The sequence below is a fragment of the Canis lupus genome, chromosome 34 (assembly GCF_003254725.2).
Source record: "Canis lupus dingo isolate Sandy chromosome 34, ASM325472v2, whole genome shotgun sequence".
NCBI lineage: Eukaryota > Metazoa > Chordata > Mammalia > Carnivora > Canidae > Canis > Canis lupus.
Window position 1 is genome coordinate 26112271 of NC_064276.1, and position 26108 is coordinate 26138378.

General features: G+C 40.5%; 1 pseudogene; it reads right to left on the reverse strand.

Moving 5' to 3' along the window:
• Positions 1-7496: 7496 nt before the first annotated feature.
• LOC112645860 (40S ribosomal protein SA-like) lies at positions 7497-24496 on the reverse strand (annotated as a pseudogene).
• Between the last annotated feature and the right edge of the window lie 1612 nt (positions 24497-26108).

Here is a 26108-nt window from a genome sequence, read left to right on the forward strand (position 1 = left end):
CTTTAATTTTCTGCCTCATAAAATCACTTCGCTCCAGATGTCTCTTAGTTCTTAGTAGAAATTACAGTCTGTAATGACGTGTCATCTCACCTTGTAAGGGGGCTCTTTAGGTCACAGAGCATCCCCACATATTAGAAATGGCATTTCACAAACAGCCAGGAGCCCATACTTCACCTTAGGAGCAATTTAGATATAAAAGTTAGAGGTGAAAACGGTGTTGACTCTTAAGGCAACAAGGAGAAAGGACTTTACTGATTCATCACAAAGCGTCTGTTTCCTCTTTCCAGTGATGTGAAGGACTCTCGTCCCTTCTGCTTGAGGAGGCTGGTTTTAAGAAATGTCATTTTCTCAGATGCAAATCAGATTGAGAATGAAGTACCAGGCAACTCTGTCAGGCCAAGTCATTTTTTAAGGGAAGTAATAAATGCCTCGGGAGGAATAACTAGGCGTGGGATGTTCTGTATGGGAGTGATAAATCCATCTCCCTGCAGTTCTGGATAAACCAAGAGTGGGAGTGGACGAGAACGTGGGGCTTCTCGGAGTTCCCACACCAGTCTCACACACTGCAAGTGGGGGTACCGGTCCTCAGGGACACAGAGCTTTCACTTCCTGCCTCGAGGCCAAGAGCAGGAGAGGCGAATGTGAGGACTGAGGAGAACAGAAGTGCTGTTCGGTAAGAGGGCCCCAGGCCCCGACAGCGTCTGCTGAGGGTGGCAGCTCCACTGGGGCCTTGCCTCCACTTCCTCCAATGCATTTTGGTGCCTGGAGCCCATTTGCCAAGGAGTCGCCTGGGGGGATATTGCCTCTGTGAGAGTCAGAGCTAGAGAGCCACCCAGCATGCCTTTCAGGGAGGGGCCATTTCTGTGAGGACACATCTTGAGTCACCACGGAGAGACCAGGTGAGCCTTAGAGCCAGGCCTACCCCAGGATGCTGAGGCCTGGAAGGCATTTGTCAAAGGCGACCTGAGAGGGCCTGAATAATTGAGGTTTTGTCTTATAGGCAATACATAAGCAATTATAAACCTCTTTTGAGGTTCCCCTACTTCCCAAGCTGATTTAAGGGCTACCTGCCTACAAACAGGCAAGAATCGTTAAGGAAATATAAATTAATGAGGTTTGCAGGAAAGGGGCAAATCCAACAATAAAAAATTTAAAATAAAAGTCTTTAATTAGGCTCTCTTTGCATTTGAAATTTGTTGTCCGTCTGCCCCTTTAAAAAAAGCGTCCTAGATAAATCACCACAGTTTTGAAATCTAAATTGTATTTCAAGTCTGATGTTGTCTCCCTCTTGCTTCTTTTATGGTCAACCCAGCCCCCTGATTTGCATAGCTGGTGTGCCAATATAGTACTAACAATGCTATCCCCAATACACTAAAATAAAAATTCAAAATGCCCACTTCCTCTTTTGAAAAGTACACACATGTGTATCACTTCCTAAATTATACTCATTGTCAAGAATTTCAGACTATAAAATCATCCAACAGTTGTTTTCATCTGAGGCCGTTAACTACTTCTTTAAAACATCACAGCTGCTTTCCTATATGTTAAGAGCCTCTGTATTTACTAGTGGGAGCCAAATACACACATTCAACCACAGAGTCTTGAATTTCAAAGAAAGCAGGAAGTTCACATACAAATGACTCTCATTTCAGGTGTGTGCATGGATTTTCCTCCACTACCAATTAAGTAGGCAAGAAGCACTGCTTTCACATCACACCAGAAAATGAAAGCCAAATCTTAGGGCTACTTCAGATTTCCGAGACAAGCAGCTATGGTCATTCCCAACTCAAAGTTACCCAGGCTTCTTGGCTCAAGATGAAAGCATTTTCACTGGGAATTCCTTTGGCTTCAGTTTCCAGGCCAGTCATGCAAACAATTCAAAAACATGGATCAGCCTCACTGCACTACAAGCAAGGGTTCTGAGTCTTTAGGAAGATGGTAACTTTACTTTCCAAGTCCTAAAGCCAAGAGCAGGGAAGGGTGAATGTGATGATTTGCCCAAAGAAGACTAGAGAAGAAAAAAAAGAAGAAGAAGAAGAAGAAAAAGACTAGAGGAGAATGGAAGGGGTATTTGATAAACTAGCATAAGAGGCACCTTATGGGGCGGGCGGGGGCGGGGGGGGATGCCAAAGTATCCTGCTATGTAGGTGGAGAAGTGTGGAGAGGGATTTGGACCACTGGATTATGTATATCTCTTCCAGAAGTCCTATATGCAAATGCATTTAGGGGCCAGACTGGTAATACAAGTAACTGAAATAAATTGGGTGTAAGACAGTAAGGAATGATGGGGAACTCATACCCCTGACTAAAGAGATTCACAATAAACGCTAATCCTCATCCAACTTGCTGAGTTCACTTGGCTTCTGAAAGACTTTTCTAAGATTTCAAAATATTCTGGATTTGTTAGAGTACATGACTTCTCTTAACTAATGTTTTAGCTATATGACATTAGCCACTACTGAAAACCACAAATATCTTATTATGTTTACTGACAAAATGATATTACTACAACCTTATACAATGACAACTTTATGAGTGCCTGAAGAGAGATTCTTTTCAAGTTTCAGAATCAATAATAATCATGTTTCTCTGATGATCATCATAAACTTTTTTTAAAGATTTATTTGAGAAAGAGAGAAAGTGGATGTGTGTGCACGCACCTGCGCATGCCAGGGGAGAGACAGAGAAAGAGGGAGAGAGAGAATCTTAAGCAGGCTCCACGTCCAGTGCAGAGCCTGACATAGGGCTCTATCTCACAACCTAAGATCATGACCTGAGCTGAAATCAAGAGTCAGACAACCGACTAAGCCACTCAGGCACCTGATAACTGTCAACTTTTTGCTTGATCATGTTGCCCTCTTTGCATTGGCTTCCAGGAAGCAAAGAACTATATTTGCAGTCCACCTATAATAAATTGGATAAGAGCTTGGGGTACTATGACCTTTAGTTTACTTTATCATCCCTGTAAATTGCCTCAGACTCTTTGGGGAAATCAAGAAAAGTATCATAAACGAAAAATATATATATATTATCTATCATCTATCTATCTATCAACTATTTTGCTTATTTATTTAATTCTATTTAGCCCTCTCTGGATACCAATGCCTGCAATCTTCTCCCAGTGGCAGCATCTGGGTAACTGCCAAAGACAGAAATCCATTTTTTTTTAGAAGATCAATTGATTAAAAACCAAGGCTCAATGTCAGTTTCAGTCCCCGAAAGCCTATTTTGTCTGTTGCCTCTTCCATATTTCCACTGCCATGTTGTAATCAAATTCTGCTCTTGTGGTCAGTGGGAGCTACACTTTTTATAGACCCAGTGCATGTTCCCATTCTTCTTCTAGTTTCTTTGGAGATGTCTTTCCCCACTCTCTGTGGTTCTGCTGGGGCTGTCGGACCTGGTGCCTGCCCCTTGGAGCACAGGAATGGCCCAAGAAGTCACATAGGATAGAATTCCCATCACCTCAACCTCCAGTAATAATTGGTTTATTATTGTGCATGAGACTCCACAGAGGCAATCAGAAACTTCCCTGGCATTGCTATATGGATATTGGAATTGCTAGACTGAGAAAATAAGAGTCTGGCAGCCATCTGTTTACTCTGGAGAGACAGTAAGAATCAGAAGCTAAGGAGAGCAGTGGAACTGAGAGACAGAGGGGCACACGGAGAAAGAACTGATGACAACCTATGAGTTCGTGCAGCTAGTGTGAAGCCAGATCCTCCGCTGGTCATAATATCCCATTTTGCTTCTACTTGTCTTCCCATCGAGCCTAACTCAAGCCATTCTCCCTCTGATTTTGAGCGGGTGACATTTGAGCTTCTTGTTGATCCCAAGCTCCCCCTGGTCTCCAGGGAGACATGACATTTTTTATTCTTGAAATGACCTCCTCCCTGCTTTGAGCTCAAACACCATCTCCTCTGGAATGTCTTTCTTTGCCTTCCTAGATAGAATTTGCTCTTTATTCTCCTTTGCTCTCACGGTGTCATGTGGGTAATTGTACAGTATTGCCATTGTTTTCACCTTCGTGCAACCAGAGGATGCGCTCCCTGAGAACAGGAAGGGCATTTACCTGCAAATGGCACTTGACAAAATCTAATATACATTGAAAGAGTGAATGAATGAATGTCCTATCCCATCTTACGGAGAAATCCTACTCTAGCTTCTCTTTTCATATGCAGTTCCCCACCACCATTTCACCACAAGTTCTTAGGTTTATGCAACAACTTAAAACTCCATGACTTTTCAAGATCGCAGGTGGCTTAAAAGTCCTCATTTGAAATTCAAAGTTCTCATAAGGCTTCTGAGGCACAGCCAATTCCAAAGCACATTAGGCCCCCTGGATATCACAACCTAATGAATTTTATGAGCTGGGAGGAAAGGACTTGCATACAAGATATGTCAGATAATCTACCAAGCTGAAGGGGCCCATGTGGCGAGGATGGACTCTCCTCAGTTACTTGAATAGGTGTTTACAGTGACAATACTCAGAACCTCACACAAAGGGATCCCTGGGTGGCGCAGCGGTTTGGCGCCTGCCTTTGGCCCAGGGCCCGATCCTGGAGACCCGGGATCGAATCCCATGTCGGGCTCCCTGCATGGAGCCTGCTTCTCCCTCTGCCTGTGTCTCTGCCTCTCTCTCTCTCTCTCTCTCTCTCTCTCTCTCTCTCTGTGACTATCATAAATAAATTAAAAAAAAAAGGAAAAAAAAAAAAAGAACCTCAGACAATATTCTCTGGGCTATGATACATGTGCCCCATAGCCTTCTGGGAAGGTATTTAAGGCTTGTTGGCTCTCCTGTTGTAGAGTCTATGTTTCTCATCCTGACCACCAGAGTAGAACCTTGCACTGTGCCCTAAATAGAGCTAGGTCTCTTCTTGCTAACCCTCTGATGCAGAGATGCAGAAACTAATCCTATGGTGTTAGATTACTTTCATGAAGTTCCAACGGCTGAATCAAAACTGGAGGAAATGGGAGGCTACAGTGAAATAAAGGTAGTAATAAGAGTATCTTTCAGGCATACTTTCTGGGGAACTAGCCAGTATCCTGTTAGCCTTGAAAAGTTATTAAAACTTCCCAGAGATGTCCAATTTGCCCCCAGGAAATAATCTAGACCTTTCACATTATTTCATTATCTCATATGAGCTCAGAATTTTCCTGAGAAAAAGGGAAAATAAGCAGGTGTGCTTTTTTTTTTTTTTTTTGGCAGAAAGAGAAATGGACAGAGAGGGATTGAGAAGGGCATTTCCCAAGGCTTGATAGCAACCATGCAGCCAGAATTAGAATGTCTCACTTGTATTATTAGCCCAGTACTCTTTAAACCTGCTTGGGTGGGTTCCCCCAAAATGTTTAAAACAACATACTCCTTCGGGGTGCCTGGGTGGCTCAGTCCATTAAGTGTCTGACTCTTGATTTAGTTCAGGTCATGATCTCGGGATCTTGAGATCAAGCTCCATGTCAGCCTCCATGCTTAACATGGAGTCTGCTTGGGATTCTCTCTCTCCCTCTCCCTCTGCCTCTCCCTTTGCTCATGCAGATAGTTCTAACTCCCTAAAATAAATAAATAAATAAATAAATAAATAAATAAATAAATAAATAAATAAACATACATTAGAAAAATACTCCTCATACTTTACTATATTCACTTCAGAATTTGCCCATCATGTGTTTAAAGAATTGCAAATAATCTAATTTCCAGAACTTTCTAAACATTTAAAAATATACTTGGTTTAGCCAATGGAATGTATCTTTTAAATGTATCCAATGGAATTTAAATACGAAAGCAATTTGACTATCACTTCATTTTTAAAAAATGAATAAATGAGCAAGTTCTTAACTTTTGGAAATCTCATATTCATGTCATTTGTTTATTCTTGAATTTATATTTCCATTCCACTTTCCCCTAAAATTTAGTCCTAATGTAATTTTATTTCATTCTTTGAAATGTTTTATTGATCATCCTATCAAACTTCCTTGCACAAAAATTGTATATAAATATCAATTTAATTTTTTTAAGTTTCCTTTGACTATAAGTAATAAAATTCTTCTATATGGTTATTGTTATAATGACTATTACTAATCAATAAAACAACATAATAAACAATATATCATAAACTTTGAACAATTATAGAATAAAAAGAAAATCGTATTGGAAAAGCACTTTTCTTGAGAGGAACTTGTTTAAATTTCCATTTTGTTCATGTATTTAATGTTTATTAATTATTAACAGAGTAAGAAGAGTTCTCCATCATTTCTATTTCCATTTTTATGGATTTTTTTTCCATTTTTGTTTTTATAGATATAAACCTTGAGAAAACTTGTTCATAAATAAGTAGGTGGAAATGGAAAGTGTCTTATTACAGCAATGTCAATCAATTCTTTGAGTTCCCTTTGAAATATATGCCAAATATCACATTGTGATTGATCTACCATCAAAAATTCTTTCTAGCCATCTATCAGATGACAACTCATTAGGTTCTATTAAATATTGTTGACAAAAGAATTGAAGACCACTTGGCTTGCAAAAATGCATTAGTCATTAGGGCCGTTTACTGTCTTAAACCCAGCCCTATACCCCCAGGCATTTTTTCTCAGGTGCTTTTTACCACCTGGGGAATGCATTTCAGTAAGATTAGAAGAAAAACCATTAATTTATTGAGTAAGAGAAGACTATAAAAGGGAAGATGGGGGAAATGCCAGCAGGACAACTTTTTCAGCAGTTCCCAGGCAAATCAACTCTAAGAAAGGGTTGGTGTGGAAGTTGAAGTTTCTGGAAATTTATTTCCCTAAAGCAATATATCCCCATCCATTTCATGGAAAGTCTTTTGGCATTTGCATACTGAAGTTTGAATACCACTGTATTAGCTCATTCTTCTACTGCTTTTAAATATATCCTTCAAATCTGTGCTCCATCATTATACCTTATGCATCAATCGCCAACAGTGTGGTGGGCATTATTCCAGTTATTGGAGATACAAGAATCAATAAAAGAGACAAAATTCCTGTCCTCTGTACTAGTAGAGGAGATAGACAATAAATTATCAGAATTTGACTCCATTTTACAGCGAGCAGACTAGGGACATAATAGAGTCAGAAATAGAAAGCTCAGGCCATTGCTGGTCCTGGAACACAGCTGTCATGTCTCCCTGTAGCCTGCAAGGGACCGGCACTGTCACCTTTGTCCTACATTTCCCCAGCACCGAGCAGAGTGCAAGCACATAACTGGCTCTCTATAGGTATTTGTTTAATAAAATTACTGAAATTTCAACCCAAAGAAATTGCATTTATCTTTCCAAAGTGTCTGCTAAACTGTCTTTTAAATGTGAACTACTATAGGATCATTTATAAAATCACAGCATTTTTAGATTCAGAAGGAAACTTAGTGACTCCTTGATCCCATTTCTTCTTTGCTTTTTTTTTTTTTTTTTTAGGAAACTGTTCATTTTCCATCAAACTTATTTCCATTTCTGGTTAAGAGTCTGTGGAAGAGCAGCTTAGGATCACTTGAGGGTCATTACTAGCCATTGAGTGACCTGAGCAGTGGGAGCTGCAGACCAGTCCTGAGCGAGAGCTAGTGCACCAGTTTTCAGTAGGGAACTACTGGACAGACGCAGAGACCCCTGCACACCTTCACACCATCTGAGACCTGAGGTTGAGTAGCAGTAAATTTGGGACCTGGGGCAGTCCATTCACCTGGAAATTCCTCCTTGGTCAAGGCTTTTTCAGGAGAGACCGGGAGTGGCCTCTCATGGGTGTTCACAGGAAGTGGTGCCACATGCATGCAGAACTCCCCAGGCCAGCAGCCACTTCCTCCGACCCACTGTGTGAGCTCCCTTGCTGTCGTGTGGGATGGCAATGCCCATACAGTGCAGAGGAGACTGTGAGTTACGCAGGGCGATGGTCAGCAGGTTAACATAAGGTGCCTCCATGAGAAATGGGTGGTCAGCCCTGGGATCAGTAATCAGCAGAAGACACAGCTCCCTGCAGGATGCCTGAACCTGGCTAGTGAAGGTTCCAGAAGTGAAGTGGCCCACAGTAGGAGAGGCTCCACTGGCAGCAGCCAACTTCAGCATAGCCCACTGGCCACTGTTCCTGGAGGATATGACACCTACCTCGCTCGGGTGTTTGACAGCAACAATGGTACAAGCTACAGGAAGAAGCTTCTCATAGGATCTCTCTAGATTTGTAATATGCCATTGGTTTCTCTTTTGTAGATGGAATGTATCATTTTGAAGTCAGGGTTGGTGTCACCTAAGTGGGTTCCTGCCACAAGGAGTTAGAAGACATCCTTCTCCCTTTGCAGGAGGTCAGGGCTCTAGACATTGTGGAAGTTTCCCTTTAGGTTACATGGGAACCCAAAATGGTATGGACCCTCAGCACAGAAAGGCCATTTCACTTTTTCTTAAAGAAGAGAAATGAAGCCTGGAAAGGCAAAGTGACTTGTCAAGGTTATGAATCTAGTCAGTGACAGATCTTGTATTTGTGGCCAGTGGAAACTCTCTAGATCCTTGCAGTCCAGGCAAATTCTGCATCCAGTGTCCTTTGACATATCTCAATTTGATAGCCCCACTGCCCCATACCCATGTAACCACCAACAAAGCCTTAGCATCTACATGAAATGTGAAATAAGAAAATGTTTCTACTTCATTAATTCCCTTGGAATTCACAGGATACATGTATCATAGCAGAAATAGTTGGTCAGTTGGGTCAATTAAAGTAGCTATCCATATAACCCAAAATGTGGCTTCTTGTTTTCAGCTTGGAGAGTATGAATGAAATCTTTAATGAATGGGATTCTTGCACAGTTTCACTGTGAATTTAATATCTATAATGAAGCCCAGAAGCCAAATTTCCCATTAAGGGTTAGCAGAATTAATGGTCAAGAAGATTCCCTTAGGCAGAGAAATAATAGTTCAAGTGGAAATGCAATTGCTTCTGTTTTGAGGTCTCTGGGGTAAGTCCTTGAAGTGACTGCTGCTACTACCAGAGGGAAGTCCCTGGTGGCCAAATAAAGAGGTTCCAAGTAAAAGAAAGAGTTGTTTAACTACACTGGCACAAATGGAAACCAAACAAGTAAATAAGAGAATCTGAGAGGAGAATTTGTTGGTTCGGTTTCTGAGTCTGCCCCCAATGGTTTCATTTTGCATATCTGTGGCATTTGGTTGAGGTGATGTGTGGTGAGAAGTTTCTGCTCATGGCTTTCCAATAAGAAATCCTGGAAACCACACTCAAGGGTAAGGACAAAAGAAACCCAAAAGAAGAAGTCCTTTCACAGCTATCCTTCACTCTCTACTGATGACTCCTAGATAATAAGTTACTTCCCTGAGCTCTCTTCTGCATTCCAAGCTGGATTTCTCACCCTCCTCCTGCAAGTCTCTACATGAAACATCCAAAGACAACTCAAATCTATTCTCATTGTCTTTGCCCTGAAACTGCTCCTTCTTCTATTTTCTCTTGCTCAGCAAAGCACCCTACCATTTACCCAGGTACCCAAGTCTGAAACTTAGAATTTCTTCTTAACTCTTTCTCCTGCATCACTTCAAACTCAGCCATCACCAGGTCCTGTCACTGCTGCCCTCTAAATAAATTTCACGCCTTTCTCTTTAGAAGGTGTAAGGACAGTGCCTTAGTGGATCATTAGTTCTCACCAGAGCTCCTATCAGGCTCCCAGCCCCCCTTTAGTCCCCTCCAGTCCACCCTCCACATTGTTCCTTATGGTCTTTCAAAATTAAAGTCCAATTTCATACCTTTTCACTCCTTAAAGTCCTTCAATGGCCCTGGCAACAGAAACATTTATAAAACAAAGAAGGAACATGTAAGTCTGGACACAAGAGTAGGAATTCAAGCCCTGTTACTCATCTTAGGCAATCACTTAGCCTATCTGAGCCCCCATTTTCTTCTCCATAAAATAAGACATTTTGAACTAATACAATGGATTTAAAATTTTTTAGTCTAGGACCAACAGTAAGAAATACGTTTAAAACCACAACACATACACACGCACAAATGTATGCATAAGCACATATACAAATGCACACACAAAAAGCCCATATATATGCACATGGAGACCACACATGTATAGGTATGCACATAAGTTCATACACATAGTACAACAAATCATATTGTAAAACAGTTTCCCAACATGAAACATAGCCTTTCTATGTACAAGGTACTCTGATACTTTGTTTTTGTCTATATTATTTAATTTTTAAATTTTTAGTGAATGAAATGTTAGTTTTGACCCACAAAATTAATTTCAGAATTCACTGAAGGCTGTGACCTGATAAATATTGAATTACACAGTTTCTAAATTTCATTCTAACTCTGAAGATTTAGATCAGCCAAATCAGAAAAGAGAACAGCTTCTAGAATATAGTAAGAAAGGCTAAGAAGGATCCCTTTTAACTAATATCATAAAAACACTTACAGCAATCACATAACCTAGTCAACAGCTCACTATTTTGCTGCTTGCAAATATGGAAACCACAGACACTAGCTAAAAATTAACAACAGGGGCACCTGGGTGGCTCAGTCAGTTAAATGACTGCCTTTGGCTCAGGTCATGATCTCAGGGTCCTGGAATCAAGCCGCATGTCTGGCTGCCTGCTCAGCAAGGTGGGGGTGTCTGCTTCTTCCTCTCCCTCTGCCCCTGCCCCCACTTGTGCTCTCCCTCTTTCTGTCTCTCTCAAGTAAATAAATAAAATCTTTTTAAAAAAATTAACCACAGACCTCAGTTTAAAGTTGTATAATTGGCTTTATGATAGTATACACAGCTCCCTGTCTCTTTAGGAAACCAGTCCCTTTTAAAACAACCCCAAAAGTGTGGAGAACAGCTTTTTCTTAATTTGATTATATATCTTGCATATCATTCTATGTTAGTATATTCAGATATACCTCCTTTGATGGCCGCATAATATTCCATTTCTAGACAGAGATTTATTTAATTAATTCATTACTGATGGCCATCTATACCAAACCACAAACATCCTAGAAGAATTTAAAGACAAAGAATACATGCAGTTTCCATTTGCTAGATATTACCAAGTTATCCTCCGTGGAAATTTTACTAATCTACACCCCAGTGAACCAGGTATGAATGCCAGTTATTCCAAATCTTCACCAGCATTTGCTTGAGAATCAGCCACATGGATTCATATTTCACCTTTGGCATAAGGTGTGGGATCTTGAACAAGTTGCCTCAGTTTCCCTGTCTTTGGGCAATACCCACAAGGATTAAATGCAGAAATGAATGAAGAAGATATTTTATGATTTATCAGAGGTGTTTGGCAGCATCTTATTTACTACCAGCCCTCCCCAGTAATAGTAATATAATATTTAACTTTAACATACTATTGCAAATTAACTTACAATTTTAACAGTGTAAGCTCCCTGAAGGCTGTCAAATTTAAACACTATGCCTCTCAGCCTCCATGGCAAACTCTGTGCTCAATCAATGTTGACACATGATGTCTCAGTACACACATCTTCATCTTTAAACATATAGTTCTCAAGTGAGTCTTGCTTATTGATGGTCTTAGAAATTTAAGGCTTCCTAAGCTCTAATGCAGTGCATAAGGGACCGAAAGAAATCATTGTAGATGACCATTGTCTATTACCAAAAATAGTTCGGTTTGTTCTGGCAGAGGCTGGTTTTGCAGTGCCATAATATACCAAAGGAAAATTTTCAAAGCAACATTCTTTAGAGTCATTTACTAGAACTGAATTTTTTTTCTTAACAACTTTACTGATGTATAATTTACATATCCTAAAATTGACCTATTTTGAGTATAAAATCAGTGACTCTTGGTAAATTTACAAGGCTGTGTAAACATCACCACAATCCAGTTTTAGAACATTTCTAGCAACCCCATAAGACTCCCACATGCCCGTCCACATGTCCTCTCCAAGCACACCGTGTTTGTTAGCCAGGGATGAGTAGAGAACTTGGATCTTCTCTGCTCCCACACTGCACACTCTCAGAAGGCAGCTAGGGTGTGTGGAGAATTTTTCAAGTCCCTCCGTGATTGTCTCATTCCCAGGATCTCCCTATGAAATTTCTTTTGGCTTTTTGGCCGTAAGGTGGCTTTTTCCAACCCAGACTACTGCCTGGTGGTGAATGAAGTGCTGATGCCCCTATTCACTTGCCACCAACATCCTTTAACTGATGGCATGACTGGAAGGTGTTTTCCACCTTTTGCTGGAATTCAGTTGTGCTCCCTCCAGCAGCAAATCTGCTGTGCTTGCTTTCGGCTTTGCTGTCCTCTGCTAGAAGCTTTGCACAGACTGAGCCCAGACAGAGGAGGGGTGAGGTAGAGCAGTGCCAGGCAAGAATGCCACACCCTCCCACCCTTCTTACCAAAATATAGCAGTTCTGGATTAAAAGATTCCTTCTCAGTTTGTTGCTTGCCTTTGGTAAATTTCCAGAGCCCTGAAGTGGATGCTGTTGACAATGTTGTCTAGTTTTATTATTAATTTCTAGGGAAACGACATGCTAACTTGCTCATTCCACCCTACTGGAGTCTGGAACTTGAATTTGAACATGAACAGCATCCTTCTACCGGCTTCTCAGTGTTCTAGCAGCTCTGACCCTTGGCCATCAGTGGACATTACTCTAAGTGATGAATGCTTTGAAAGGAGAGCCAGGACCCAATGTCACTGTACCAGACCTGTCAATCATCAGGAGTGGCCGGACAGCACTCAGCATATACAGTTTGTCTTGGTTCTTCAGAGAAACTTGATGGACAAAATGAGCCCAATAAGACAGAAGAAGCAACAGTAAAAATATGTATTATATGTAAGACTCTTGTGGCTTAAAAGCTGAGAACTAAACCCTGTCCCAGCTCAGGAAAATCCAGAGATGGACATTTGGACAAAAGATAACCTCATATAGGACTGTGCAGTTAGAACTCTGGGAGACAGCTATGGGGCAGAAAGAAATTATTGACTTGAGACTGACTATTTTGTTGTAAGCAGTATAGAAAATTCAGTGTTCTCTTGTATCCAGATAAAGGAATCCTTTACTAATGTACCAAGAAGGCAGTACAGCCTGATAGCTTGATGTGCGGAGTCTGGCGCCAAACTCGCTCAGATGGAATGCCCCCCCCCCTTCTATCTATGCTTTTTACATGCTGTGTGACCCTGGGGCAATTTTCCTAAGCTCCTTTCCCTCACCTGCCATATCTGTAAACAATACTTGCCTCAGAGGATTGGTACAGGTGGAAGGTCTCTGAATCATTCCTGACCTATGGTATAAGCTCAATAGATATTAGTTCTTATTAATATTTTTAAACAATGTTTCTAGGGTTCTCCACCCTTCATGAGAGATCATTGGCCATAAAATGTCCTTACCAGCTCTGGGATAGAGGAGGGGAGTAGGAGCAGAAGCTTAAGAATGGTGCTTTCAGATGCAGAATTGTGCCCCCCAAATGGTAGCAAGTTCACTCAGAATGAGCCACTGGCCACTCTGCTTCTCAGACAGGTGTTTGGGAGCTCCTCAGGACCATCCCTCCTCCACCCGCAATCCCTGAGCCATCAGGCCCCACTGTGCCTGGGCCACATGCCTACTAACCAAGCACCCCTTTCCTCAAGGTGGGCATCCAAAAGTAGGAGGTCCCTCAATTCTCCTACCTCCTCCCTTCAGCTCCTGTAGCAGGTCCTTGGCAGCTTGCACTGTCCCAACCAGCCTGCTAGCTCCGCCTGGCTCCAGGCAATGGCCAACATTCCCTAAGGTGACACTTAAGAACCCCATTAACAGCAGGTATCTGCCTTTCTGGTTTTTTAGGATTTTATTTATTTATTCATAAGAGACACAGAGAGAGGCAGAGACACAGGCAGAGGGAGAGGCAGAGGGCTCCGCGGGGAGCCTGATGCTGGACTCAATCCCAGGACCTAAGGATCACCACCTGAGCTGAAGGCAGACCCTCAACCACTGAGCCATCCAGGTGCCCCATGCCCCATATCTGCCTTTCTGATCATCTGAGCTAACTAGTCACCAGCTTGCTAAAGACAAACCAATGAAAATATATACATGCCATATTCTTAGTATAGGTCAAAATTATAATTATTCCAAAATTTGATTTCAGTTATTGTTTAGGGCCACATGAAACACCATGTTTTAAATGTGTTTTAAATAATTTTTGATCTCTTAGAAATATATGCCAATCCCATTTGGGGAGCTCAGGATTAAACACACTAAGAGTCCTTATCACATTGAGTTTCTGTTTTCTTGCTATCGAACATAAACTCAGATCTGGCCATATGGGTTTAAGTGATAAAACCAAGCTTATAACAACCAAACCAAACCAAAATAAAACAAAACAAAGCACTAAGAAAGCAGTGTGCATAGTGGCTTAAGGTGCAGCCAGTGAGTACAGACTGCCTGAGGTCAAAGACTTGCACTTCCCCAGGCAGCTGGGTGAGGTTGGACAAGTTAATTAACCTTGCTGTCCCTGATCTTTCAGTGGGAAAATAAGGATAATCATAATACCTGCCTCATCGGGTTAAGAACTAAAGGGTGTCATGTGTGTGGCACACTTAGAAAAGTACCTGACACACTGTGGATGCTTACAAAGTTTAGCTATTCTTCTATTTGTTCTTATTATATTTTTTGCTGGTCAGCTAAATCAGCATTTCCTAATTGCTGGTCCATAGAACTCAGAGAGGTCACAAAACCTTACCACACTAAATGGACTTCATTTTTAAGACAAAAACTCACATTACGCTTAATCAGTAAGGTAAATTATATGTCGAGTCAACATGTTGGAAACAATTTGTATTTTCAGTGATAAATAAATAAAGGCATTATTCAAATATTTTACTCTCTTTATTGTAAATTTTCATAAGAATGAAGTCTGTACTTGCACACCTTTAACAGTCTGAAGAAAGAATTTTTTTATTTGACTCATCCACAGTAATCCAGTGTTGGGAGATGTTGTAGGAGAATAAGCACTTAGAAAGAGGCTGCTAAAAAAAAAAAAAGAAAGAAAGAGGCTGCTAAGCTCCTTAATTCCCACATGAATTTATAGCCACAGTAGATTAATGACTGTCCCTGGACACATTCAACATCAATACCAAATTAAAATAATTAGAAAATAGTTATTTAAAACAGTGTGCTAAATATCTTCGTAATACATATAACAAAGGAACAATATTTGCAGTATGTTAAAACATCTTATCAATAAGGAACAGGCTAACAATGCAATTTATAAGTGACAAAAGAGAATAAATGGACAAATTATAAAAGAAATACAAATGACTACACAATATGAAAAGGTCCTCAACTTCACTAACAATAAACAAAATGATATATTTACTCCTAACACGTTGGCAAAGACAAAAATAAATAATTGATGTCACTTGGGATTAGTAACAGTTTGGAGGCAACGTGAACTGGCACAGCTTACAGCAAGAATGCTGCAAGAGCTTTCTCCCTCTCAGGTTCAAAACCAGCTGGGAAAAGTGCCTCTGAGTTCCATCAAATCCCATAGGCTCTAGTCTCATGCACGTCCCTAAAGCAAGCCCCGTGGCTGAGGAATACAGCACCACGGTTGGCTTAGTCTGAGCCAGTGTTGGAAGCCCACCCAAAGGAGACAGAAATTAAAAGTAACAGGTAGCATTTAAAGCCACAGAAATGAATAGGATCACTCAGGGAGAAAATTTCTTTTTTTATTATTATTTTTTATTTATTTTTTATTGGAGTTCAATTTGCCAATATACAGCATAACACGCAGTGCTCATCCCATCAAGTGCCCCCCTCAGTGCCCGTCACCCAGTCACCCCCAGGGAGAAAATTTAAAGAAGAGCCCAGCACCATACTGTAGGAAGCTACAATGTGACCACAGATATTGTTGTGTTCCATGGTTGTTCCATGCTTTTACATTCTTACTTATGTACCTATGTTTTGTTTTGGTAATATATAAGAGGTTACCTCACATGTACCGTTCTATACCATATTTGCTTGTTTCTCTCACCAATATGTCCCAATTTCCATGCCTGGTATCCCCAAGTTTAGGGCTTCCCTAGTCTGTTTCTCTGACTTAACTCTTGACTGGGGCCAAGGAGAAAGGGCTCCTTATGCCCCAACCCATCTCACCCCTACCTTCCCAATAATGTTACCACCATTTCCTGAGACTTGGCAGGAAATGTTTTATGTTCATATATTTTATTTTTTGTTATCCTTTCCAGAATTTATTATCATGATTTGGTCTCTTTGGGGGTATATCTATGCTGTTGTTTCAATGAGTTTTCCAGAGAGTAAGTGTGTAAGTCATATGGTCAGTCTGCTACAGCAAAGCAAAAGTCTTCATAATGTAATTTAGGAGATAAAAGCAAGTTACAGAAATATCTACATCTATGTATATAATACATATGTTTACATATAATACCATTTTTAAAAAGCTTTTATTTATTAATTTGAGAGTGAGAGAGAGAAAGAGCACAAGCAGGGAGGAGAGGGAGAAGCAGGCTCCCCACTGAGCCTGACATGGAGCTCAATCCCAGGACCCAGGGATCATACCTGAGCAGGAGGCAGACACCTAACTGACTGAGCCACCCAGGTGTCACCATATAATACCATATTTAAATTAATAAATATATACTTTGTATGAAGTCAAGCAAGAAATTTCTATAGTATACATCTCTATATTTTAAAAAGTTTTTTGGGGCAGCCTGGGTGGCTCAGCGGTTTAGCGCCTGCCTTTGGCCCAAGGCATGATCCTGGAGACCCTGGATCAAGTCCCACGTCAGGCTCCCTGCATGGAGCCTGCTTCCTCTCTCTGTGTCTCTCATGAATAAATTTTTTAAAATCTTTTTTGAAAAAGTTTTTTGAATGGGTATTGAGTATTTTTACAAAGAAATATTTTTTAAAAATCAGTAAGCTGATTTTTAATTTTTAAAGAGAGAACATGGTTATTAAAGAAATCATTAAAAATTCAAGAAGGAAAATGGATTTTAGAAAACCTTCCATAAAGTGTGGAATTATTGTATTGTACATCTGAAACTAATATAACACTGTATGTTAACTGGAATTAAAATCAAAACTTAAAGAAAATCCTTCCATAATTGTCTTTCACTTTGGTAGTAACTATTTGTCAGATGAATATGAATAAAGGGCTTGTATGCCCTTTATCTTTTCTCCCTGCAAGTATGCACATACTTTTTCTCCTCAATGGAATAAATCTGAGCATAATGATGTTTTCTCTTAACAACATTTCATGAGCATCTTTCCAAATCAATAAAGAAGTATCAGCTAATCTAAAAGAATAGATTTAATATTCTTTTTCCACAGAGCAATGAAATTAGAAATCAATATGGAAAGAAAAGGGAAAATACATTTGAAATTTTAAAGATATCAATCTAACAGTATATGCATTGAAGAGGAAATTACAACATAAATTCAAAAATGGTGGATACTAAAAGATAACCAAAGCTCTACAAATCAAGAATTGTAAGATGTAATGAATGTATATTATGTTAGTAGTCTTAAATGCATTTATTGGTAAATAAGAAATCTTTAGTAACTAAGTAAGATTGAAAATAATTTTATTGGGATGCCTGGGTGGCTCAGTGGTTGAGCACCTGCCTTTGGCCCAGGGCGTGATCCTGGATACCTGGGATCAAGTCCCACATCAGGATCCCTGCATGGGCCTACTTCTCTCTCTGCCTGTGTCTCTGCCTCTCTCTCTCTCTCTCGCTCTCTCTGTGTCTCACATGAATAAATAAATAAAATCTTTTAAAAAAAGGAAAATAATTTTATTTTTAAAATCTGTGTTGTAATTACATGACTATTACATATTGGTTTTTTGCTTTTCTGGGTATTTGGGATAGCTCATATATTAAAGCTTCTTAAGAAAAATAGTTAACTCAGGAAGCGTTTGACTCAAAGTAAACTCAAAGAAAGTAGGAAAAAGGGAATAAATACAAAAGCAAGAACTAATTATGATCAATAAAACTAAGGGCTAGTTTTTGAAAAGACAATAAATAAGCTGCTGGTTAGACTGATCCAAAAAAAAAAAAAAAAGAGAGAGAGAGAGAGAGAAGACACAAAATTAGGCACAAATGAATATTAGAAATGATAGGAAGATATAACTACAGATTCAGTCAAAAGTTTTAAAAAGTGTAAGAGAAAAATGTAAGTTTGGAAAACATAAATTATAAAAATATATTCAAAGAGAAATAGAAGACTTGAATAAACAATTATTTTAAAACTTGAATAAGTTGCAGGGGAGAGAAGTGCCCCTTTCTCCTCTCACAAATGGCACACTATGGTTTCACAGGCAGGTTTTAACAACATTCAACAGATTATTTTGTCCAATACAACCACCACAAAAAACCAGAATGCTTTTAAAAGAAATAAAGAAAGCTAGCAACTTAATACCCACATAAAAAGAGTGATGTTGGACCCCTACTTTACACAATATGAACTCAAAATAGATCAAAAACCTCCGTGAAGAGCTAAAATTATAAAACACTTAAAAGAAAACAGAGGCATAAATGACCTCAGATTAGGTAATGATTTCTTAGATGTGACACCAAATCACAAGCAACAAAAGGAAAAATACACAAAGTGGACAGCATCGAAGTTTAAAATTTCTCTGCTTCAAAGAACACGATCAAGAAAGTGACCATACAATCCACAGAATGGAGAAAAAATTTTGCAAATCATATGCCTGATAAGAGACTTCTATCTAAAAAAATATAAAGAACTCTTACAACTCAATAATAAAAGGACAACCTGGTTCAAAAATGGGTAAAGGATCTAAATAAGCATTTCTCTAAAGAAGATCTACAGGTGGCCAAGAAGTACATGAAAAGATGCACATCATTAGTCATTAAGGACATGCAAATCAAAACTATACTGAAATACTACTTCTAACCCACCAGGATGACGATAAGTCAAAAGTCAGATAATAACAGTTGTTGGTGAGAATGTAGAGAAATTGGAACCCTCATACACTAATGGTGAGAATGTAAAATGGTACGGCTATTTTGGAAAACAGTCTGGCAGTTCTTTAAACACTTACCATATGACCCAGCAATTCTATTCTAGATTTATACCCAAGGGAAATAGGAAAAGGATTGAAATTTTGATATATGCTATAACTTGGATGGATCTTAAAAACATTTGGCTTAGTGAAACAAAGCAGACATAAAGGACAAGTATTGTATGATTCCATTTACATGGGATACCTAGAATAGGTAAATCCATGGACAGAAAGTAAAAAACGGGCTATTAAGGGCTGGAAGGAGAAGGGAATGAGTACTGCTTAACGGATATAAAGTCTTTATTGGGGATGTTGAAAAGGTTTGGGATACAGATGATGGTGATGGTAACACAACATTGTAAATGTATTTAATGCCACTGACACGTAAACACACAAATGGTTAAAATGATAAATCTTACATTATATATATTTTACTACAATAAAAAAAGAAATGAAATATTGATACATGCTCCAAAATGGATGAACCTTGAAATTACACTAAGTGGAAGAAACCAGTCAGGAAAGGTCACATACGGTATGATTCCATTTATATGAAATTTTGGAATAGGCAAATTTATAGAGGCAGAAAGAGTAGTCCTTGCTTAGGGCTCAGAGGGAGGGAGAGCTTAGGTGTGTATAGTTTTTTTATGGGTTGATGAAATGTTTTAACAACGATTGTGATGACTGTTACATAGCTCTGTAAATATGGTAAAGCCATTGCATTTTACAATTTAAATGAGTAAATTACATGGCATATGAATTATGCCTTCATAAAGCTGTTACAAAACACCAAAAAATTATTTAAGTTATTTAAAAATAAGAAAATAAAGAACAAAAAATTAAAAATAAGAAGAAATAGAAGAATGCAAAGAAGATACACAGGAAATGGAAGAGAGAATGAAAAGAAAGAAGTTCTTTTAATCAGTAAGTAAACACAAAATCATTTGTTTATGATAGAAGAGTAAACTCTCAGACAAACTTTTTAAATGTTGCTGAATCCAAGCTCAATACACCAACATCAACAGCAGCCTATACTAGGCTGAATAGTTGTCCCCAGTGATATCAGGTTCTAATCCTTGAAACCTAATAAGTGTTGCCCTGTTTGGAAAAAGGATCTTTGCAGATATGATTAAGTTAAGGATCTTGAGATGAGGAGATCATCCTGAATCATCTGGGTGGACCTTAAATGCAATCACATGTTTCATAAGAAGGCAATTCCACACATACACACATGGAGAGGGAGAGAGAAAAAGAGAGGGAGAAGAGAAGACAACATAGAGCAGAAAGGGATTTGAAGGTTGACCTTGAAGACTGGATTGATGTAGTCACAAACCAAGAAACACCACAGCCTCATCCAGAAGCTAGAAGAGATGAGGAACAAATTCTCCCCCTAGAACCTCTGGAGGCAGTATAGCCAGGCCAATAGCTTGATTTGGGCTCTGGCCTTGAAATTGTAAGAGAATAAGTTTGTGGGGTTTTTTTTTTTTTTAAGATTTTATTTATTTGTTTTGAGAGAGAAAGCTGGTGGGGAGGGGCAGAGGGAGAGAAAAACCCAAGCAGACTCTGGGCTTAATCTCAGAACCCCAAGATTGGACTTGAGCCAAAACCAAGAGTTGGACGCTTAAACAACTGTGTCACCCAAGCATCCTTAAATTTCTGTTGTTTTAAGCCATCAAGTTTTTAGAAATGGCAGCCCTTGGAAACTAATGCACAGCCCTATAGTACCCACCAGAAGAAACTAATTAAAAGACATAATAAACAAAAGTTCCCACTCATAATAGCAGTAAACACTTTAAGATACTTAGAACAAATCTAATACCATTTAGCACTAATCACAGTTTCTGGTGAGGCGTCAGGCCTTGCTTCCCTATCAGACTAAAAAGCCCTTTGAGGGTAGGGAATACATTGTTACTGATGAATGATGTGTCCAGTGCCTCCTATGAACTGGTTAATCCACCAGGTACTAGAAATTTAAAAATCAACAGAAATAGAGTCTGACCTCACAGCAAACAGACAGGTAATAACACTAGAGTGCAACAGGTATTTCAAGAGTAGAATGAACAGTTCCGTGGAACTTTAGCAGAAAGAAGAGACCCTACCTTGAAAAATTAAGTTTCACAAAGGAGAAAGCTTCTGAACTATCTCTTCAAACTTCAGGCCAAGAAGCGGTGAAGCAAGAACAGTGCAGGTAGAAGGAATAATGAGCATAAAGATAGTGAAGTATCAGGAAAGAATTGGACATGTTTGGGGAATGGTAGAGTTCACTCTGTTTACACTGTGGGCACTATTCTGTGTGTATTGCATACTTCTTAAGGAAAAGCTGGGGCAGTAGGAAGAGGCCAGATCAGAAGGAGAAGGAGAAGAAGAGGAAAAAGAAGGAGGAGGAAGGGGAGGAGGAGGAGGAGGAGAGAAGAAGAAGAAGAAGAAGAAGAAGAAGAAGAAGAAGAAGAAGAAGAAGAAGAAGAAGAAGAAGAAGAGGAGGAGGAGGAGGAGGAGGAGGAGGAGGAGGAGGAGGAGGAGGAGGAGGAGGAGGAGGAGGAGGAGAATGCCTAATGAATAAATGTAGTATGACTCCCAGTTGGTAAGGTGGAAGGTAGATTTAATGGTGAGATGAAGCCACAGCAAAACAAAATCAGGCAAATACATGGGAGAAGGACTCAATGTGTGGGCAGAGTGCAAGTTTATTTGAGTCCTGCTGGTGTATGTGCTTGTAAGTGGAGATTTTTGTCTGGAGCTCAGGAATTTGAGACCATTGGAAATAGATGAAATTCCCAGGTAAAAGCATCAGAGCAAGAAGGGATAAGATCAAGGATGGACCTCACCCTTCCTTCTTCCACCCTCATCCCCTCATTTATATTGGGTTTTCACCAACTCTCAAGAGATAGATACTCTCAAGAGGTAGTCCGCAAAGGAAACTCAGAAGTAGCTCCAGATGTAGGAGGAACATGTTCGCCTGATGCCAAGAGAAAAGAGTTGATCAGGAAAGAATGTTTATCCTCTCATGGGCTACAAAGAATCCAAGTAGGATGGGAACCACAGGAATGGCAATTAGGACACTGGATTAGTCAGCTTGGGCTGCCATAACAAAATACCATGGATTGGGTGACTTAAACAACAGACATTTATTTTCTCACAGTTCTGGAAACTAGAAGTCTGAGACCAGGGTGCCAACATGGTTGGGTTCTGGTGAGGACTTTCTTGTGGCTTGCAGAGGGTTGCCTTGTCTCTGTGTGCTCACATGGAGGAGAGAATGGGAGAGGGAAAAGGAGAGAGAGAGAGACAGAGAGAGGGGCTCCATTCTCATGACCTCATCTAAACCAATTTTACTCCCAAAGGCTCCATCTCCAAATACCATCACATTGGGGGTTAAGCCTTCAAAATATTAATTTTGGCGGGGACACGATTAGTCCATAGTGGAGATTGTTAATGACCCTTGAGAGAGCAACTTGAGAAGAGTGGGGAGACCGGAAGCAGAGCATAATGGTAGAAAGTGAATGGGAGTAACCTTTGATAATTTTAGGTCTTTGTGCCCGGAGTATAGTAGGACCTTTACAGATAACATTAAATCAGTGTGGAAGATTCTCAGAATTTTACCCACCCCCTTCCTAAATAATTACACCCTACCTTGAGTTTCTCCTGAATCCTTCTTCCAAATCCCTCTGGACTAGCTTTGCTTTAGATGTCACAATTGTTCTGCTGAAAGCACCTGATGACCATGCCCAGGAGAGCATGAGGCAGCAGCACGTAAGGAACCTGAGCATGGAGACACTTGATTAAACCAGGGAGTGTTCCCAGGTCTAAACAGGGTAACCTCTACTCAGTTTCAGTCAACTGTTACTGTAAAGAATTATAGGCCCGGAATTCCTGTACATTTGTATCTTCTATGAGAAGTCATAATCTCAGATTATTATGTAAAATCACCCAACTTTTCCTTTAGCAACTAATTCAAATTAGTGTCAGAGGTTCAACAAAGTGCACCAGCAGGGCTATGAGACACTCAAGAGACACGCAACCCTCAAATCATCGTGTTGGTCCCTACGAAGACTTTGCAAGAAGTAAATTAAACATGAATGATGAAAAGTCTGGGGCACCTGGGTTTCAGGGGCTGAGTGTCTACCTTTGGCTCAAGACATGATCCCAGGATCCTGGGATCAAGTCCCGCATCGGGCTCCCTACCAGGGAGCTTGCTTCTCCCTCTTTCTATATTTCTGTCTCACTCTGTTTCTCTCATGAATAAATAAATAAAATCTTTTTTAAAAATGATGAAAAGTCCTGCTGCTACATAATAAGTCATAAAGTTAAGAACCTCATCAACTCCTAGGCATGATTTGGGTTGAGAACAAAAATAAAACTTTCCCTAAATCATGGAAGCATAACCCAAAATACAATTGCAGAGGGCACTCAGAGATGTCAAGTAACATTCCTAACTGATCAAGAAGGACAAGCAGGCTGTTGACAACACAGTCCTTTCCGTCCCCATCAGAGCAGCCCTCCATGAAGAGAGGCCACAGGGCAGTAATGTCACTCAGATCTAGGCTCTCACTAGGAGCAAGATTGGAGGGGAGTCAGGAAAAAGAGGACCAGATTCTGTTCCCTTGACCTCTTAGAAACCTGTTTCCTCCTTTACACAACCAAGGGGCTGCTCCTGGGGCTCTCCCCAGTCCCTTGTCCTCTGCTGTGTGCACCGAGTAGTGGGCTGAACGCGTGTCTGTTCCCCTCTGTGACACAGTGTTGTTTTCTGGCCCCAGGAGCAAGCGACACCTCTTCCGCTGGATGAAAAGCTGTTGTCACAGGCCTCAACCAGTCAGCACTCTGAACCAGCACCTTGGGGGAATAAACAGTGTCAGAAATTCATCTTCATAACTAGTAAGTGAAATTTGGGAAAGAAGAAAGACAAGAGTCAGACAAAGGGAATCATTTCTTTTTGTTCGTTTTGTTTTGTTTTTCCACTCAGCATCCCTTCCCTTATTGAAATGAGAGAGACAGCTTAAGAAAAAGTCTTGCTCTTAGAAGAATAAATTGCATTCAATTTATTCATTCAACCACTCACTCAACTAATATTTATGGAGTGCTTCTGGGTGCAGCCCCTGTCCCAGGTTTAGGGATATATATATATATACACTTCAGGGGATATAGATTCAACCCAGGGGTAAGTAGTACGTAACCTTGAAGGACTCCCCACTGTTGAGTGGCATTGTCAGGATTTGAACCCAGGCAGTCTGACTCCATATGTACATGTTATGAAAGAAAGGCACTGTGAAGAGGTGTACAGACAGCCTCCCTAAAAATGATTCGTAAGCTGGAAGGTGGAGGAGGAGCAAGTCACAGAAACCGTACAGGGAAGGGTACTCAAAGAATAGGAAACAAGCAAGTCCAAAGAACTGAGTCCGAAAAAGCATGGCAAGTCCCAGAAACTCTCCAAGGACCAGCTGGCCAGTAACTTTTGGGCTGCTAACAAAAGAAAGCCAGTAAGCAGATTCCAAGATTACTGGAGACGTGGCCGCCAATCCGATGGCCATCGTGAGGAATTTGGATTTTACTCCAAGAGCAATGGAGAGCTGTTTTTAAAGGGATATAAATAGGGGTTGACATTATCTGATTTTTGCAAAGATTCCTCTGGCTGTCGCATGAAAATTAGATTTCGGGAACGCAGGAGAAACCTGATCATGAGATGGACACAATCATTCAGGCCAGGGATGGTGGCTATGGAGAACCGTGAATGGACAAGGATACATCATGGAAGCAGAACAGAGAGCATGGTGATGGCTTGGATATAGGGGGAGTGGGGATGGGAGGCAGTGACAATGGCCTCCAGATATTTGCTCTGAAACACAGACATTTGTGGGTCCGGCTTACCACGGTGGGGAAAGCTGGGGCAGGAATGGGTCCAAAAAAGAAAACACGGTATTTTAGTAAGTAAATGACTGGGCTTGGGAAACACTGTTTTAGAAGAACCCCTTAAATACAATGTCCCATGTCACAGTGCTGATCAAGTCTTTGCCCTGCCTCAAACACCTCGATCCTTCTCTAGGCATCGAGATGAAACACAGAATAGCACGGCATTTAAAGCACTTTATGGTGCGGACCCAACTTTATTTCTCCAGCTCATCTCCTTCCACTTCCTACCTCTATTCCTTCCCCTTTCATCATCATCATCATCATCATCATCATCATCATCATCATTATTGTCATTGTCATTCCACATCATTTGCAGTTCCTTAAATATGCCTTTCTCTCCCCATTCCTTTTAGCCTTTTCTCTTTCCCAAAACATCCTTCCCTCTTCATCTGCTTGCTGAACTCAACTCAAAAGTGGAACCTCTTCATAGAAGCCTTCCTTGATTGCACCAGGCTGAGTTACGTGTGTTTTCTAATAAGGCGGCATAGTATTAATGCAGAGCACAGAACCTGGAGCCAGATTACCTGGGTTCAAATCCTGAATGTACCACTCAGCAGCTGGGAGTCCCTCAAGGTCAGGCACTACCCCTGGGTTGAATCTCTACGCCCTCAAAGTGCCTGCAACAGTGGTGGCACATAGTAGGGGCTCAGGAAATCTAGAATGAATGAATGTGTGCACGAATATTGCCTGGGGAAGACCTTGTGAAGAAGCATAAATGACTTTCTTTACTGTTCTCATTAGGCTTCAAACTCCCAAACCAAGTTTTCCAATCTCCCTTCCAAACTGAGAGAATATTTTCCAGAGACATAGATCAGAATGCCTCAAATGAGAAGCAATTGCATTTATTTTCCTGCAGTGCTTTCTGTTCTTCCGAAAAATCTCTCTACGGTGAGCCCATTATCTACCCTCAGTAAGCAGGTAATGTGTGCTTTCCTGGGCCCCTCGCCCGTGCATGAGCTGGACGCCCTCCAATGCTGACCAAGGGGCCAACCGGCACATGGGTCCTCTTGCTCTGTCTCCACTTCCCAGTCATGGCAGCACTAGCCTAAGAGTTTGAGCCATAATCACACACACCTCGCATATGTGTCCTCCAGATTTCTTCTTTATTCAACTACCCAGCTAGATATCATGTTCATCTGAAGATCTGTGCAGCGTCCTGGGAGGCAGAGGGGAAAGAAAGATGGCAAGATTTGAAGTCTGCAAATCTGGGCCCAACTAGTTCGGCGATCTTGG